The sequence below is a fragment of the Zonotrichia leucophrys genome, chromosome 1A (assembly GCF_028769735.1).
Source record: "Zonotrichia leucophrys gambelii isolate GWCS_2022_RI chromosome 1A, RI_Zleu_2.0, whole genome shotgun sequence".
Taxonomy (NCBI): domain Eukaryota; kingdom Metazoa; phylum Chordata; class Aves; order Passeriformes; family Passerellidae; genus Zonotrichia; species Zonotrichia leucophrys.
The window spans coordinates 1572705-1585620 of record NC_088170.1 but is presented as its reverse complement, the minus strand read 5'-3'; the positions used below and the strand labels follow the sequence as shown (position 1 = coordinate 1585620).

Genomic DNA, 12916 nt, shown 5'->3' with positions numbered 1-12916 from the left:
GGAACTATTTTAGTTACAAACTCCAGCTGGAGCTGGAAACCCTAAATGGAATAACCTGGGCCACCTCTAGCTGTTGTGTGTAGGAGGTGAAACCATGCAGAAAAGGGGTTTTCTGCAGTCTGAGACTGAGCCTAAATGCAGAACACAGCACAGCTGTGTAAAAAGTGGAGGCAGGAGCAGTCTGGATAATTTTTATGTATATGAGAATCTGCATTTGTCCTGGAAAAAGTGAGAGGTACAGAAGGTTGTAACAGGTAGTGAATGTATTTTGGTACTTGAGCAACAGCCACAGATTGAGAAAGCTGAGTGAAGTTGAATGAAAGACGTGTGGGGCTAACTCCTGGGTAAAAGTTGATAGCATAGGCTGTGTCTTCAGGGCAGAAATTTCCTTTATCATCAGTCTGGTTTATACATTTAATTAGATATGGATTTTTTTCAAGAAAAGAATCTGAGCCAATCTTCTTATTCAGTTTTTTGATAAAACTGATTTATGAGTGGTGCTCTGGGGTGAATTTTATCAAAATAACCTATGAACTTTTTAAAAAATCCTTTCAAGAGGCTGAAAGACATATAAATCTTATTTTCAATTGTATGCACAGCAGTTGGCCTTGGGCTACACATTATAGGTTTAACCGTTTCTAGGACCTGCAATTCTGATGAATGGGAATAATTGCTTATTCTTAGGCTCAAGAATGCAAATTTTTAACCGTTACAGAATAAAATGCATTTCTGAGGCGTCCGTGGTACAGAATCACAGAATATCCTGAGCTGAAAGGGGCACACAAGGATCTTTGTCTCTGCATGGGATGGCCCCAAAAATCAGCCCATGTGTCTGAGAGTGTTGTTCAAGCTCTTGTGGAACTCTTGGTGCTGTGACCACGGCTCTGGGGAGCCTGTTTGAATGCACAGCCACCATCTGGGTGAAGGTGCTATGTTCTTCCCGCTCCACAGCAGAATCAGAAAGGTAAATCAGAATCAGAACTGTAGCAGCACCATGTGATTTCATGTGGAAAAATCTCCAGTAGGTCCAGTGGGGTTTAGTGTGTCATAAGTGTAGCTTTTTGGGCAGTCTCTGAGCAGTGATAAATACAGCAGCTAGACTGGCTTCTAGTGGCAAAATGTCTCTATTAAATTATATCATCTGGGGGGAAAGGTCTGAAAGCAGATGATTTTATTTAGATATATATTCCACTTGAAGCTTATTCTCCTTACATAAGCTAATGCAAGTGCTTTCTCCAGTAGAAGTGACAGTTCATGTCTATAGGAGATGAAAGACAAGAATTTCATCTTCCTTCTGGATTTTTTAGCCTTGTTCTTGCTCAGGAGTCCTTTTAAGTTGCAGCTTGCCTGCTGTGTGCTGTCCAAAGCTGTTTTGCACATACCTGGAGGTTTTTTAAACACTTTGTAGAAGTACCTTGCTGTCTCAGTGCCTGGTGACAGACAGCTGGGAAATCCTGGCTGGTTTTCATTGGCATTGCAGTTGGCAGTGCCACTTTGAGAGCAGGGGATGGTCCCTGCTCTGCCCTTGGAAAGGATGGACTCTGGTGGTTGTGCCTTTTTGGACCCAAGATTTCCCAAGTGCATTTCCTTTGGCACGCAGAATTGTCTTTGCAATCCAGAGGAAGGAGAAACTGGGTCTGAACAGGTGCAAGAGAGACGTGTGAAAAAGAAGTTGGAAAAGAAATATAAATATTGCTGTGCTCAAGCTCAGGAAATGTGGCATGCTGTGCCTTTCTGGTGAGGAGACAGTTGTCCATTGAAGTTAGAGGTGAAAATGCAGCAGTATTGCCTTGGCCATGCTTCTGTCACACAGCCACAAATGTGAAAGGAGAGGTGTTCAAGGCTTTTAGGACATTATTGATTTGAAACTCATTTTGCATCTTGTGGACACTGACTGTGTGAGTATAAAGCTTCTTACATCTTCAGGCTGAATTTTGAAATTATTTTAATCTTTATATTAAATTTGGTGTGATCTTGTAACTGTGAACTGAAATAAGCCAGATTTTCTGCTGAAGCTGGAAATTTGCAGTTGATGTATTTCCTCTCAGCAATCCTCTGGGTGATGCCCTCCCATTTCTACCTCTCAAACTAACATGAATTAAGACAGCCTGCCTCTCCCTCCCCTCCCCAGTCTCTCACTGTTCTGGGAGACAGGATTTAACACTGTAAGACCAGAGAGCAGCCACACACTGGTTACCAAAGAAAACCTTTATTTATTGAAAGCAATAGTACTAATGAACTTTAGGTGCAATCAGTGCAGTGTGCTGGGTATTTATTATCTGGCTATCAAGTTTTGGGGATAAAACCTGAAGATTCTTTATGTTGTCCCTCCCATGATGATAAAGCCCTCTATTTTTAAAAGATGCTTATGCAAAATTACCATTTTCTTGTCTGAAAATTTAAAAGATTAATGTAATTTCATACCATTTCTTGGAGGTTGTTTTGTAGCTGTCCCCTTTGTGCTCAGAAAAGTTGGGTTTTTGTCTGGATAGCTATTGATTTATTTGGGCCAGAAGCTGGGGCTGTTAGCATTATTAAACACAAAAACCGAAATTGCTCTGATAAGGGACTCATATGCTCAGCTGGTCTTCGACTGGCTCTGTAGGAGACTTTTAAATATATAATCTAATTTTCTCAAGCATTCATAACAATCTATTTACACATAATTTAGAGGTCTGTCAGATCTCCAGAATTACCCTGTTAAATTATTGGAGCTAACTTTTAGTGCAGGTTGTAATTAGTTACTTGTTCCAGCAGGGAATTAAAATCAAGCTGTTAGCCTGTACATCTTCAGTGAAGAACAGAAAGCTGTGGCTAATTATTCTGATGGTGTGGGACTGCTGGCTGGCTTAGGAAGGGAATTATGTGAAATACAATCTCTTTGGAGCAAGGCTGTGCATTGCATCCATGTTGAGGACTTAACAGTGAACGATGATGGCTTTCTGATTTGGAACTATTTGCTAATTGTTTTTTAGGTGATAGATATTGCATTGATTACTGTGCAGCAATTTAAAATCAGGGGCAGGGAATGGGAGGGGAGAAAAACTGGAAAACCTGCTTTGCACAGGTAGTGTGAGGGATCCCAGAAAAGAAGCCATGGATGACTATGTGCAATATTACCTGGGGCAGCTAGTAATTTTAAGGAAATAATTTTAACAGAAGATAAATATTAAAGTGGTCAATTGGCTTAAGAAGAGCAAGCAAGGAATAGGGCTCCACCCTGTTTATGTACTTGCTCTGAAATCCTTTGTATATGAGGAGGGCTTTTACCCAAAATCTTTGTGACAGTTGAAAAAGAAAAGACTGTAGAATTTGTGATGATGAATGTCAGGTCTGGTTTACCATGGTGTGTGAGGGGACACACAAGCTGTTAAAGTGGCTTTTGTTTCAGCAAGTGGAGAGCACAAATAGAAAAGAAACTTTTCAAATTTGACTCCAGCCAATAGGAAGCAACAGCTTGAGTATATGCAGGAGGGAAAGCAACATGAGTGATGAGGGATGGCAGCAGAGTAAAAATATCAGCTTATGTGTGTGTATATATATATATAGGCACATACCCAACCCATGGGAGCTGAGTCTAGGAGCTAAGGAAAAATGAGGAAATGTGCTAGAAGTACGCATGGAGAAAACCAGGAAAGGCTAAGCCAAAACCCAAGAGGTGACCTGCAAGATACACACAAAATCAAAGGGAGTTGTCATATGTAAGTACTCAGTGGAAGTTTAAAGAGTCAATCCACTTCTTCGTGCAGTGGGAGACCGACATTTTTGAAATTTACTCATGGCTGTTGAGCAGCTGTCTTTATGGAAAAGATCAGTTGTGTGGAAGATGCCTGGTGCAGTCACTGTGCCCACAGGTGACAGATTTATGTGGGGAAGGTTAGAGGACATTCAGACATTTTTAGGGTGACCTTGACTCAATGAATTCCAGGTTACGACATGTGAAGAGGTGTTGGCTAACATCTTGGAGCTGCCATATATGAGAGCACCTGGGAGACAGACCTATGGATTAGTGTCCAAATTGATTTTTGAAGAGGGGAGGTAGGTGAGAGAGGAAACTTCAGGTGTTTAGTTCTCAGAAAAACACTGAAGCAAAGTAGCCAGAATGTGTTTAAGCACCTAGAAAAACAAAAGTAAAAAAACTACTGCTGATTTTGTGGTTTAGTAATTTCACTATCAAGCTGAATGGTGTACCTCAGGGAATGTTCATTAAATACAGAAACCCTGAGGAGCTAAGAGAGACTGTCATTACCTTGCAGAACAGGTTCAAATTCCAAAATTTATCTGAGCAAATTGCAGTTTCAGTGTGGGAAATGAGGTGCAGCTCAGTTTGATAAATGCAGATTAGTGTAGCTAGGCAATCCTAAAGAGGATGGGAAACAACCTGCTTGGAGCAGCAGCTACTTAGAAAAGGAGCAGCTACTTAGAAAAGGAGCTGGGCTTTTTTTTGTGGATCACAGCCCACACTTGGAAAAAAAACATTATATGGATATGAAAAAAAGTTAACAGCCCAACATCGGCAGTCTGAGCACTGAGTCTGATTCCAGATGAGAGTTTGGAGATTGTTTTTGTCTGTTCAGTTCATAAATGGATCTTGAGCTTTCCTAGAAAAACATATATGGTGCAGGGCAGAGTGGTTCAGAGTAGAAGGATGGCAGTCTTGTGCTTGAAATGAACCTGCTTCTTTCCACTTCTAGATTTGTTGGCAATTTGTAACTTATTTTAGTGTTTTTTAATAATTACACACATAGATGATGTTTTCATGACCAAATTCTGAAATTCTTTATGCTGGGATTTCATTCTCCAGATCAAAGCCAATTTGAGAAGAATGCATTCATAGATACACATGCAACTAATCAAATTCCTAAATCTACTTTATTTTGTCTTTGTTTTGATCACACTGATACAAATGATTTCTAGTCTTACCCTTTTGAAGTTTGCTTTAGGGTGAAGTTTGCCATAACAGTTGTGTTAAGAAGTGTAGAAATGAACATTTTAATTGTAATTAGAACTTGATGGAAGAAGTAGGATCCACTCTCTGCAGAAATTGCCAAGAGGGATTAAATCCTTTCAAAAAACACCCCAAAACAATCAGGTCCACTTTTAGGAACAGCTGTTTGACTGCAAGAAACAAAGAGGGAAAAATACTGAAGGAATACAGGGAGATGAGAATATAACTAGTATTTCTGATTTCAATATTTCAGAAACACTAGTCCCTCCCAAGCTTCCACTGGATCCTTACTTCCTTCTCACTCTTTCTCTCTTTTTTTTTTCCTACACCTCATTTACTGCTTTATTTCTGTCATATTCACCATTGGCTGTATATGCATTTCCATTTAGCTGGAATTCTGAAACTGCAAATGCAAGGGTGAGTAATTTCTTTGAGACTAGAAGCCATAAGTATGTGTTTAAAATAATGGCTCCATCTTAGACAAAATGTCAAGGTGTGCTACGATTTGAAGTTCTCTGTGGAAAGCAATCTTTACTAGATGGCTACAAGATGTGTTGATTTTTAGGCTTTCATTTAGAAATTCCCAGAAGATATCATCACAGTTTGACTTGTCATATTCCTCATTTGGAATGGTGTTGGGGCTTTCACTGGTTTAACATCAGATGTAAGTTTTTTAATGACATAAATGTGTGCTTTTTCGTTGAATGTCTCCTTGATCCTTGTTATTAAGAAAAGTGCCACGGGACACTGAAGCATAAGGTTGTCATCTGTTGCTTTCCATCACAGGTCAGCAGAGCCAGCAGATGTCCTGCACCTTTCTGCAGTTTTTAGGGCTCACGAGTTGAAATGGTTGGTGCTGCATTCACTGTCACATTTGCTGTACCAAGAGAGACTAGAAAAAAAATTGCTCTTTGCCTTGAAATCCGGGATATTATAAATTGGTCAGAGCACAGGATGGCCAGGGCTCTGCTACCAGTGATGGACCACCAGTACAGAAACCAGTGTCCAGTTTCCTACCAGTTTAGCTTCTGACAAAGTTGTTTTTCTCACGTGGCTGTCACAATGGGTGGGTTACTGAAAGTGCCTGAGGCGCTCGCACAGTATCACCAACTGTCTTGTGTCCTTATCAGTGCAGAGTGGAACAATAACATTCCTTTAAATTTTCAGCATGAAAGTTAGAAGGTTTTTTGTAAGCGTTCCTTAGAGGTCTGCCCATCACGAGAGAGCAGCACAGAGCTGGGGAAGCAGCAGCAAGTTTGTACAGCTGTGTTTCCATCCGTTTGTCCTCAGCCCTTTGGGATGAGAGCATTTTTGGGAAGTTTTGTGTGTCCCAGCAGCTCAGCTCAGGGCTGCCAGTTCCTGCCAGCAGGAGCACGGTGGTGGCTCTCAGTGATAGGAGTGGTGTGGCCGGCAGGAGCAGGGAGCTCATTCTGCCCCTGCCCCTGTCCCTGGTGAGGGCACACCTGAGCGCTGTGCCCAGCTCTGACCTCTCAGCTTGGGAAGGACATTGGGACACTGAGCACATCCAGAGGGGCTGGGAACACAAACCCTGTGAGGAACCCCTGAGGGAGCTGGGGGTGCTCAGCCTGGAGGAAAGGAGACTCAGGGGTGACCTTATTATATAATTTACACCTTTCAACTCCTGAAAGGGCCTGTGCTCAGCTGGGGCTGGGCTCTTTCTGCAGCAGCACTGACACAACCAGAGCACACAGCCTCGAGCTGCACCAAGGGAAATACAGGGTGGATATCAGGAAAAAGTTTTCCTCAGAAAGGGTGATAAAGTTCTGGAATGTTCTGCCCAGGGAGGTGCTGGAGTCCCCATCCCTGGGTGTGTTTAACAAAGCCTGGATGTGGCACTGGGTGCCAGGGTTTAGTTGAGGTGTTGGGGCTGGGTTGGACTCAGTGGATCTTGGAGGTCTCTTCCAACCTGGTGATTCTGTGACACCCTTCTGTCCTGAGCAGTGCAGGGCTGGCAGGGAGTGCTGGCTCTGGTGTGTCTAGACAGGGAAGTGCCGTGCAGGAATCCAGCTGTGCTCTTGGAAACAGCTGGACTGTGCCCTGAGCAGCACTAATTATCCCGGACACTGCACTCACTGACGTGGCAGGGCAGCTCCCACACCTGAGCTGGCTCCCAGAGCCTGCAGGGGTGCTGCTGGAATTAGTGCTGTGGACCTGCCTGACTTGTTTGTTGGTTTTTTTCTGTTCTGCAGAAGCTGCCAAACAGTTATCAGGCAGATAATGGTTTTGGCTGCTCTTGGCCTGGGTTAGATTCCACCTGATACATGGGAGCTGGCAATTCCATATCTCGATTACAGTGCTTTTGCATTCTTTTGTGTACAGTGTAATAGTTGTTATAGATTGATTTGATTACCAATGCAGTGTCTGAGCCTTTTATTAAAAGTGACAAACCTTTTGAGACTTGTAGGATTTAATGTTCTTGACTGTCTCAGCCTCTCAGGGTACGTCCTTCTTCTGCATTTGTAATAACTGGCAGATCTCCTTATTAAATTCAGTAAGAGCAAAAGCGTATTTCCATTGAAATGAATACCTCAGGAATGAATTCTCTTTTAGTGGGAAACTTTCCAGTCTGTCTGTGCTTTTATTTTGCTCACCATGTGAGTCCATTAATATATTTTACTGTATTTGCACTTATTTGCTGTGCCATATAACAGAGCCATATATTATAGGTATGAATGCTTTTCTGTTCCTAAACCTCTGCTGGTCTGTGCTTGTCCATGAATGTGTATCATAGACAGAGCCCTCCCATCATCTGGGATCAGTGTGCACTGAGATCAGTAAAATCCTGGTAGGGATTGAAACAATTATTTATTTTCTGTTGAAATCCTTTATTTTCTATTGGTTCTGCTGAAAAAATTCTTTATTTTCTTTTGATGTACTACAATTTATTCATCCAACATATCTGTGGTACTCCGGTTTGTTTACAGCACAAGGCTATTAAAATGTCACCCATTCAGATAAAAAAGTTACTAATTTTGTGACTTTTATTTTTTCCTTTGTAGACTACACTTCAAAAATTTTTATTTCATTTAGAAGATTTTCTGTACTTGTGGAAATGTCAGTACTGGAAGTCAATGAGTCCATTTTGCTGCCTGTGTGTCGCTGAATATTAAATATTTACAACAGGTTAGTTAGGGGGCAGCTGTTTGCCTGTTGAACCTTTCTGCAAGAGAAATAATGTGGATCTGTTGGTATCTAGACTCACAGTAGAATAAAGTTCTCTATCAGTGGTGGTTTCTGTGCTTTGCTGGAAGTAGGAAGTATCCTGTATTGCTCCTGTTGTTTTCACAGTGCTCAAAATAAAACAATCCCTGTGCCATTGTGATGCAGTTTATTTTCTTCATAAAGTGCAGTGGCATCACAAAAAAAGACTTTAAAATTTTTTGAGGCCCTTCATATGGGTTTCAATGAATTATTTCAGCAATACCAGTTTATATACCACCTTCAACTGTTCCTCATTTTTCCCTCCACTGAGACTCAAAAGTGTCAGTGATCTCCCATTTCATTATGGTATAAAGAAAACCAGATTAATTTAAGCCACTTTCTTAACATGGATTTGACATTAAACTAAAAGGAACTGCATTTGTCTTTCCTTTGCCTGGAGGCATGAGAAAAATGGCTTGTAGAAGATCATTTGAGCTTTTTATGGTCTCCTAGTTGATGACTGGCCAATGATTTTATTGGCTGCTAAATGGTCTGTATCTCAGTGAGGCTTGGAAAATAGTCCATACCAAGGAAGCCATGGATGGTCCCTTGGCTTGGAGTCTCTGAGGGAGAGCTCCAGACAGATAAGTTTTTCCTTTCTGCTGGTGGGTGGGGTTTGAAACATGTGTTGCTCATAGCTGATATCAGGTAACCTGACAGTAAAAAACTGGATAAAATGGAGCTGGAATAGATTTTGTCAGTAGAAAATGCCTAGAAAAGTGACAAATGCAAAGGAGACTTCCCCTGTATTGTATCTTCATCAAATCTCTGTGTGTAACACTGTATGGAAAGACAGCAGTAATGGGCTGTGGCCTGAAGCCTTTCCCATAAAAACCTCCACAGCAACAACAAACCAACAACTCCCTTGCTGTAAGGTGATCATTTTCTGTTGTCAGGCTGAGATATATTCTGTGTAATTATCAGGAGGGCAAAAGGAAAACCATCTCTTTATCCCCTTTCAATGATTTTCCCCCTTTACCACCTTTCTAAGGGAACACTTAGTAAATTGTTCTTGGCAGAACCTCCAAAGATTTTTGGCATGCTGTGGGGAAAGACTTAAACAGCTAATGCTTAAGTTAAGACTTAAGTTTAAGGTAAGACTTAAACTAAGACAATGCCTGATGTACTTGCTGTAAGAGAGGCTTTTGGGGGAGATGCAGAAGCCTTGGACCCATTCTCGTGCCTGGGTGCCCCTGAAGCAGCGTGGCTCAGTTCTCAGAGGAAACACCTGGCAGCACAAATGCATCCCAGTTTGCTCTGGAAAGCTGGGAAGGTAGATGGAGCTCTGGTGCCAGCAGATTGAACACTTGCCTTCTTTCTTTAGTGTAATTACATTTGCTTTTCAAATTAAAGTATTTCCTCCTGATTCATGGTATGACAGGTCCAAAACTGTGATTGAGTGCAGGCTGGAGGGCTGCATGCTGGAAACCAGGTGTTTGGTTTGACCAGTAGTTGTCTGGTTTTCTTGTTTTGTTGTATGCTGGGAATCAGGGAAAATGAGATTTATTTTGGAGTGCTGGTTCTCTTTTGCTTTGTAGCACTGTGAAACTCTTTGATCTCAGAGGAGAGATTTTCATGGGGCTGTGGCCTTAGGCCAATACCCCTGAAGGAGCTGTCAGCCTTACAACTACATATTCTTCCATGGAAAGTATTTTTTGTTGTGTAGGTGACTTTGTTAAGGTAGACACTGACACCTTGTTTTGCTTTTTTCTAGAAAATTAATTCTTTGACAGTTGCCTCAAGTATGGCATCAATCTGTTCCGGAGCACTCAGAGCACTCTTAGCAGAATTCTGTGAATCACAAAATATACCAGGGCAAAACCAGCAACCTGCCCTGTTGAGCAGTCCATTAGCACTCTTGAGTGATTAACTCCTCATTTCCAGGGAAATGAGTCAGCAAGGAGTCAGGCCAGAGCCTGAGTCATCCTTGTGCCCATGGGGGCTCCCCAGGAGCCCGCTGCCCTGGCAAGAGTGGAGCTGGCAGCTGGTGGAGGGCATCTTTGCTTCCCTCCAGGCACCCCAGGATTTCTGTGGCTGCTCTGTGTGATTTCCTCTCACTGGGGCTGAGACGAGAGGCTGAGGAGCTGGTTCTGATCTCTTTGCTCTCTCCAGTCTGCCTAAAAAGGGATCAGAGAGAAAGTGGAGCCACGTTTTTCTCCAAGGTGCATATTGCAACATCCAGGGCCAATCAGCAGGGCAAGAGAAAGTCAGATTAAGTAGAAGAATTTTTCACCGCAAGGGTAGTTAAACAGCAGAACAGTGTGCAGTGTAAGGCTGGGGCACATCTGTCCTGGGGGTGGACAACTCACCTCAACCAACTGTCACTGTGATATTTTATGAAAAATCACTTCACCAGGATTTCTTCTCCTGGGAAGCTTCAGCTTCTCCCTGTTTTGCTGCTTTGGAATGTGATCTGGAGAATTGTTTACCCATATGTGAATTGTTTTAATTTAATGACCAATCACAGCCAGCTTTGTCAGACACTGAGTCTGTCACAGGTTTTTATTATCATTCTTGTAAAGCCTTCTGATGTCTCCTTTCTCTTTCTTTAATGTAGATTTAATATAGCATTTCTTTTAATAGAATATAATATCATAAAATAATAAATCAGACTTCTGAGAATATGGAGTCAAATTCTCATTTTTCACCTCATCCTGGAGACTGCACAACACAACAATGAACACCCTGAATTAACCTGCCTTGAACAGGAACCTGAACTAGGTGACCTTGAGAGGTCATTTTCAACCTGAATTATTCATGATTCAAAAATCTGCATGTTTAACTGTGCTCTCAATCAGAGTTTTCTAACCTGACTTCAATCCAAATCTCAGGTTTTAATCCAAGCTGAGGTTCACCCATATTGTACTGGTTTCATAAAGAACTTTGGGCATTCTAAACTTGATGGCTTATTTTTTCGCATTGCTCTTCAAGAGGGTTTTATTTTGCATTCATGGCAAATTAGAATTTTCAGGAGGTGAGATTGTAGAAGTAAGAATGGTGCAGGTTTGGGCTTTGGCTGCAGTCTGTGACCAATTCCAGTGCTGTTTGTTCCTCTGGGAGTGCATGTCCTCACTGCTGTGGCAGTGATGATGTGCCAGCTTCTCTTTGGCCTTCATCATTGTGCATGGTAGCCCCAGATTTGTACCTAGGTAGCCTAGGGGACCTTTGTGTCTGCACCTTTTTTTTTTTGCAGTGGTGTAAAAGTACTCTCTGAAAGGCCAGCGTGGCAAGGGGGCAGCACTGTGTCTCCCCAGGAAGTTTATTGTTGCAATAACACAGATAAAAAGGATTAGACAATGTGTGGAGTTTCTCAGGCTCTGTGAAACTGAAAATAAAAACTCTATATTTTTTCTAGTTACTTGTATCTCAGGTGCCAGTATGTACTCCCAGGCTTTTTCTCATGGATCCTTGATGCTGTTCCTTTTGAAAAAAATATTTCAAACTGCATTTAATAATTTTAAAATATCATACTGCTTTGACAGGTTTTTTTTGGTTCCCTAGCAAGTAATTTTTAAAAGCAATGCTTAAGTAACCTAGAAGTTCGCAGATTTATTTGCTTGCTTGCAAGAAAGACAACACTGCCATTGGTTTGTCCTCTTTCAGGGTAAATTTTTTTGGTAGTTTTGCTGCTCCCAAGTTTCTCCTTCAGTTTTCTGTCAGGGACTTCATTCTTTTATGCCTGACACTTCTTGAAGTGAATATTGAGTTTTTGTTTTTCCTGTCATTAGGCTGGCCTACCTCAAGGAAAAGTTCAGACCCTTCCAGAGAGAGGATCAAAGAGGTCAATTATAAATGAAAGGTAGGGGAAGGAGGGATATTTTCCTGTCTTGCTTCATCATTTTCACTGATGGAGTCTGCAGAAGCAGAACAGTCTGGTGCTTGTAATATTTGGGGATGGCTCTGTGTTTTCTGAGCTCATGATGGAAAGGAGCCAGGCAGAGAGCTGGAGCAGTGCACAGCCTGCCCACATGTTTGGAATGGGCTGGTAAGCTGCCTCAGGTTCTGATTTCCCAATCACTGCCTGCAAAAAGCAGGGATGGGCGAGAGGGGGAGGAGATTTCTCCTATTCATTGGTGGGGGGAAAAGAGAAAGGAATGAAGAATGGAAAATGAGAGAGAAATGGGAAGAATCTGTTGTCTTCCTGCTCCTTGGGGGACTGTTGCTAGACAGAGCATTTGATGAAGAAAACGCCATGTTTGGGTTTTCAAATACTTGAATTTCAACTGTGCCATTGGCCTCTGAAGCTTGTGAGTTAGTCCAAGAGAAACAATCTTCCTCTCCAAAGAGTTTTAGCTTGCATCATGTAGGCTCCTTAGCCTGTACAGTCATTTGAAGTGATGTAATGAATAAAAAGTGGAAGTGGCATCTTTCAAATCTTCCTTTCAACCGACCTCAGGCCTGGGCAGGAGAAACTAAGGGCTCCCCATAGTCTCTCTTTGTCACAGTGTAGATGAAGGTAAAAAAACATTCAGCTTTATCTTGGTTCTGTTTGTAAAGCCTTGATGAATTCCAAACCCCCCTTCCCCAAGCCCCCAAACCAGAGAGGGAAGGAAAATGTTGACTTTGGAAAGGATGAGCCCTGTGCACAGGAGAGGTACTGATGTGCGGTCGGCTGCTTTGGATTCTTTTCTGGGGTTTGTGTGGCTCTTCTTTTCCCCCCAGCAGTACAAGGCAGTTCATTGAGAAAACCTTAAAGCAGCCTGTAGGACATGACTGCAGTGGCAGCTCTGCAGCCCATCCTCTGGC

General features: G+C 42.1%; 1 protein-coding gene across 4 annotated transcripts in view; it reads left to right on the top strand.

Moving 5' to 3' along the window:
- PDE3A (phosphodiesterase 3A) overlaps positions 1-12916 on the top strand; it is a 203298-nt gene that overhangs the window by 96149 nt on the left and 94233 nt on the right. The window contains exon 1 of one of the 4 annotated variants that reach the window (XM_064734817.1): positions 11899-11969. The exons of the other annotated variants lie outside the window; for them this stretch is intronic. The gene's annotated coding sequence lies outside the window, so the exon portion shown is untranslated. Of the gene's footprint in view, positions 1-11898; positions 11970-12916 lie in introns of those variants that run through there. 4 annotated transcript variants of the gene reach the window in all.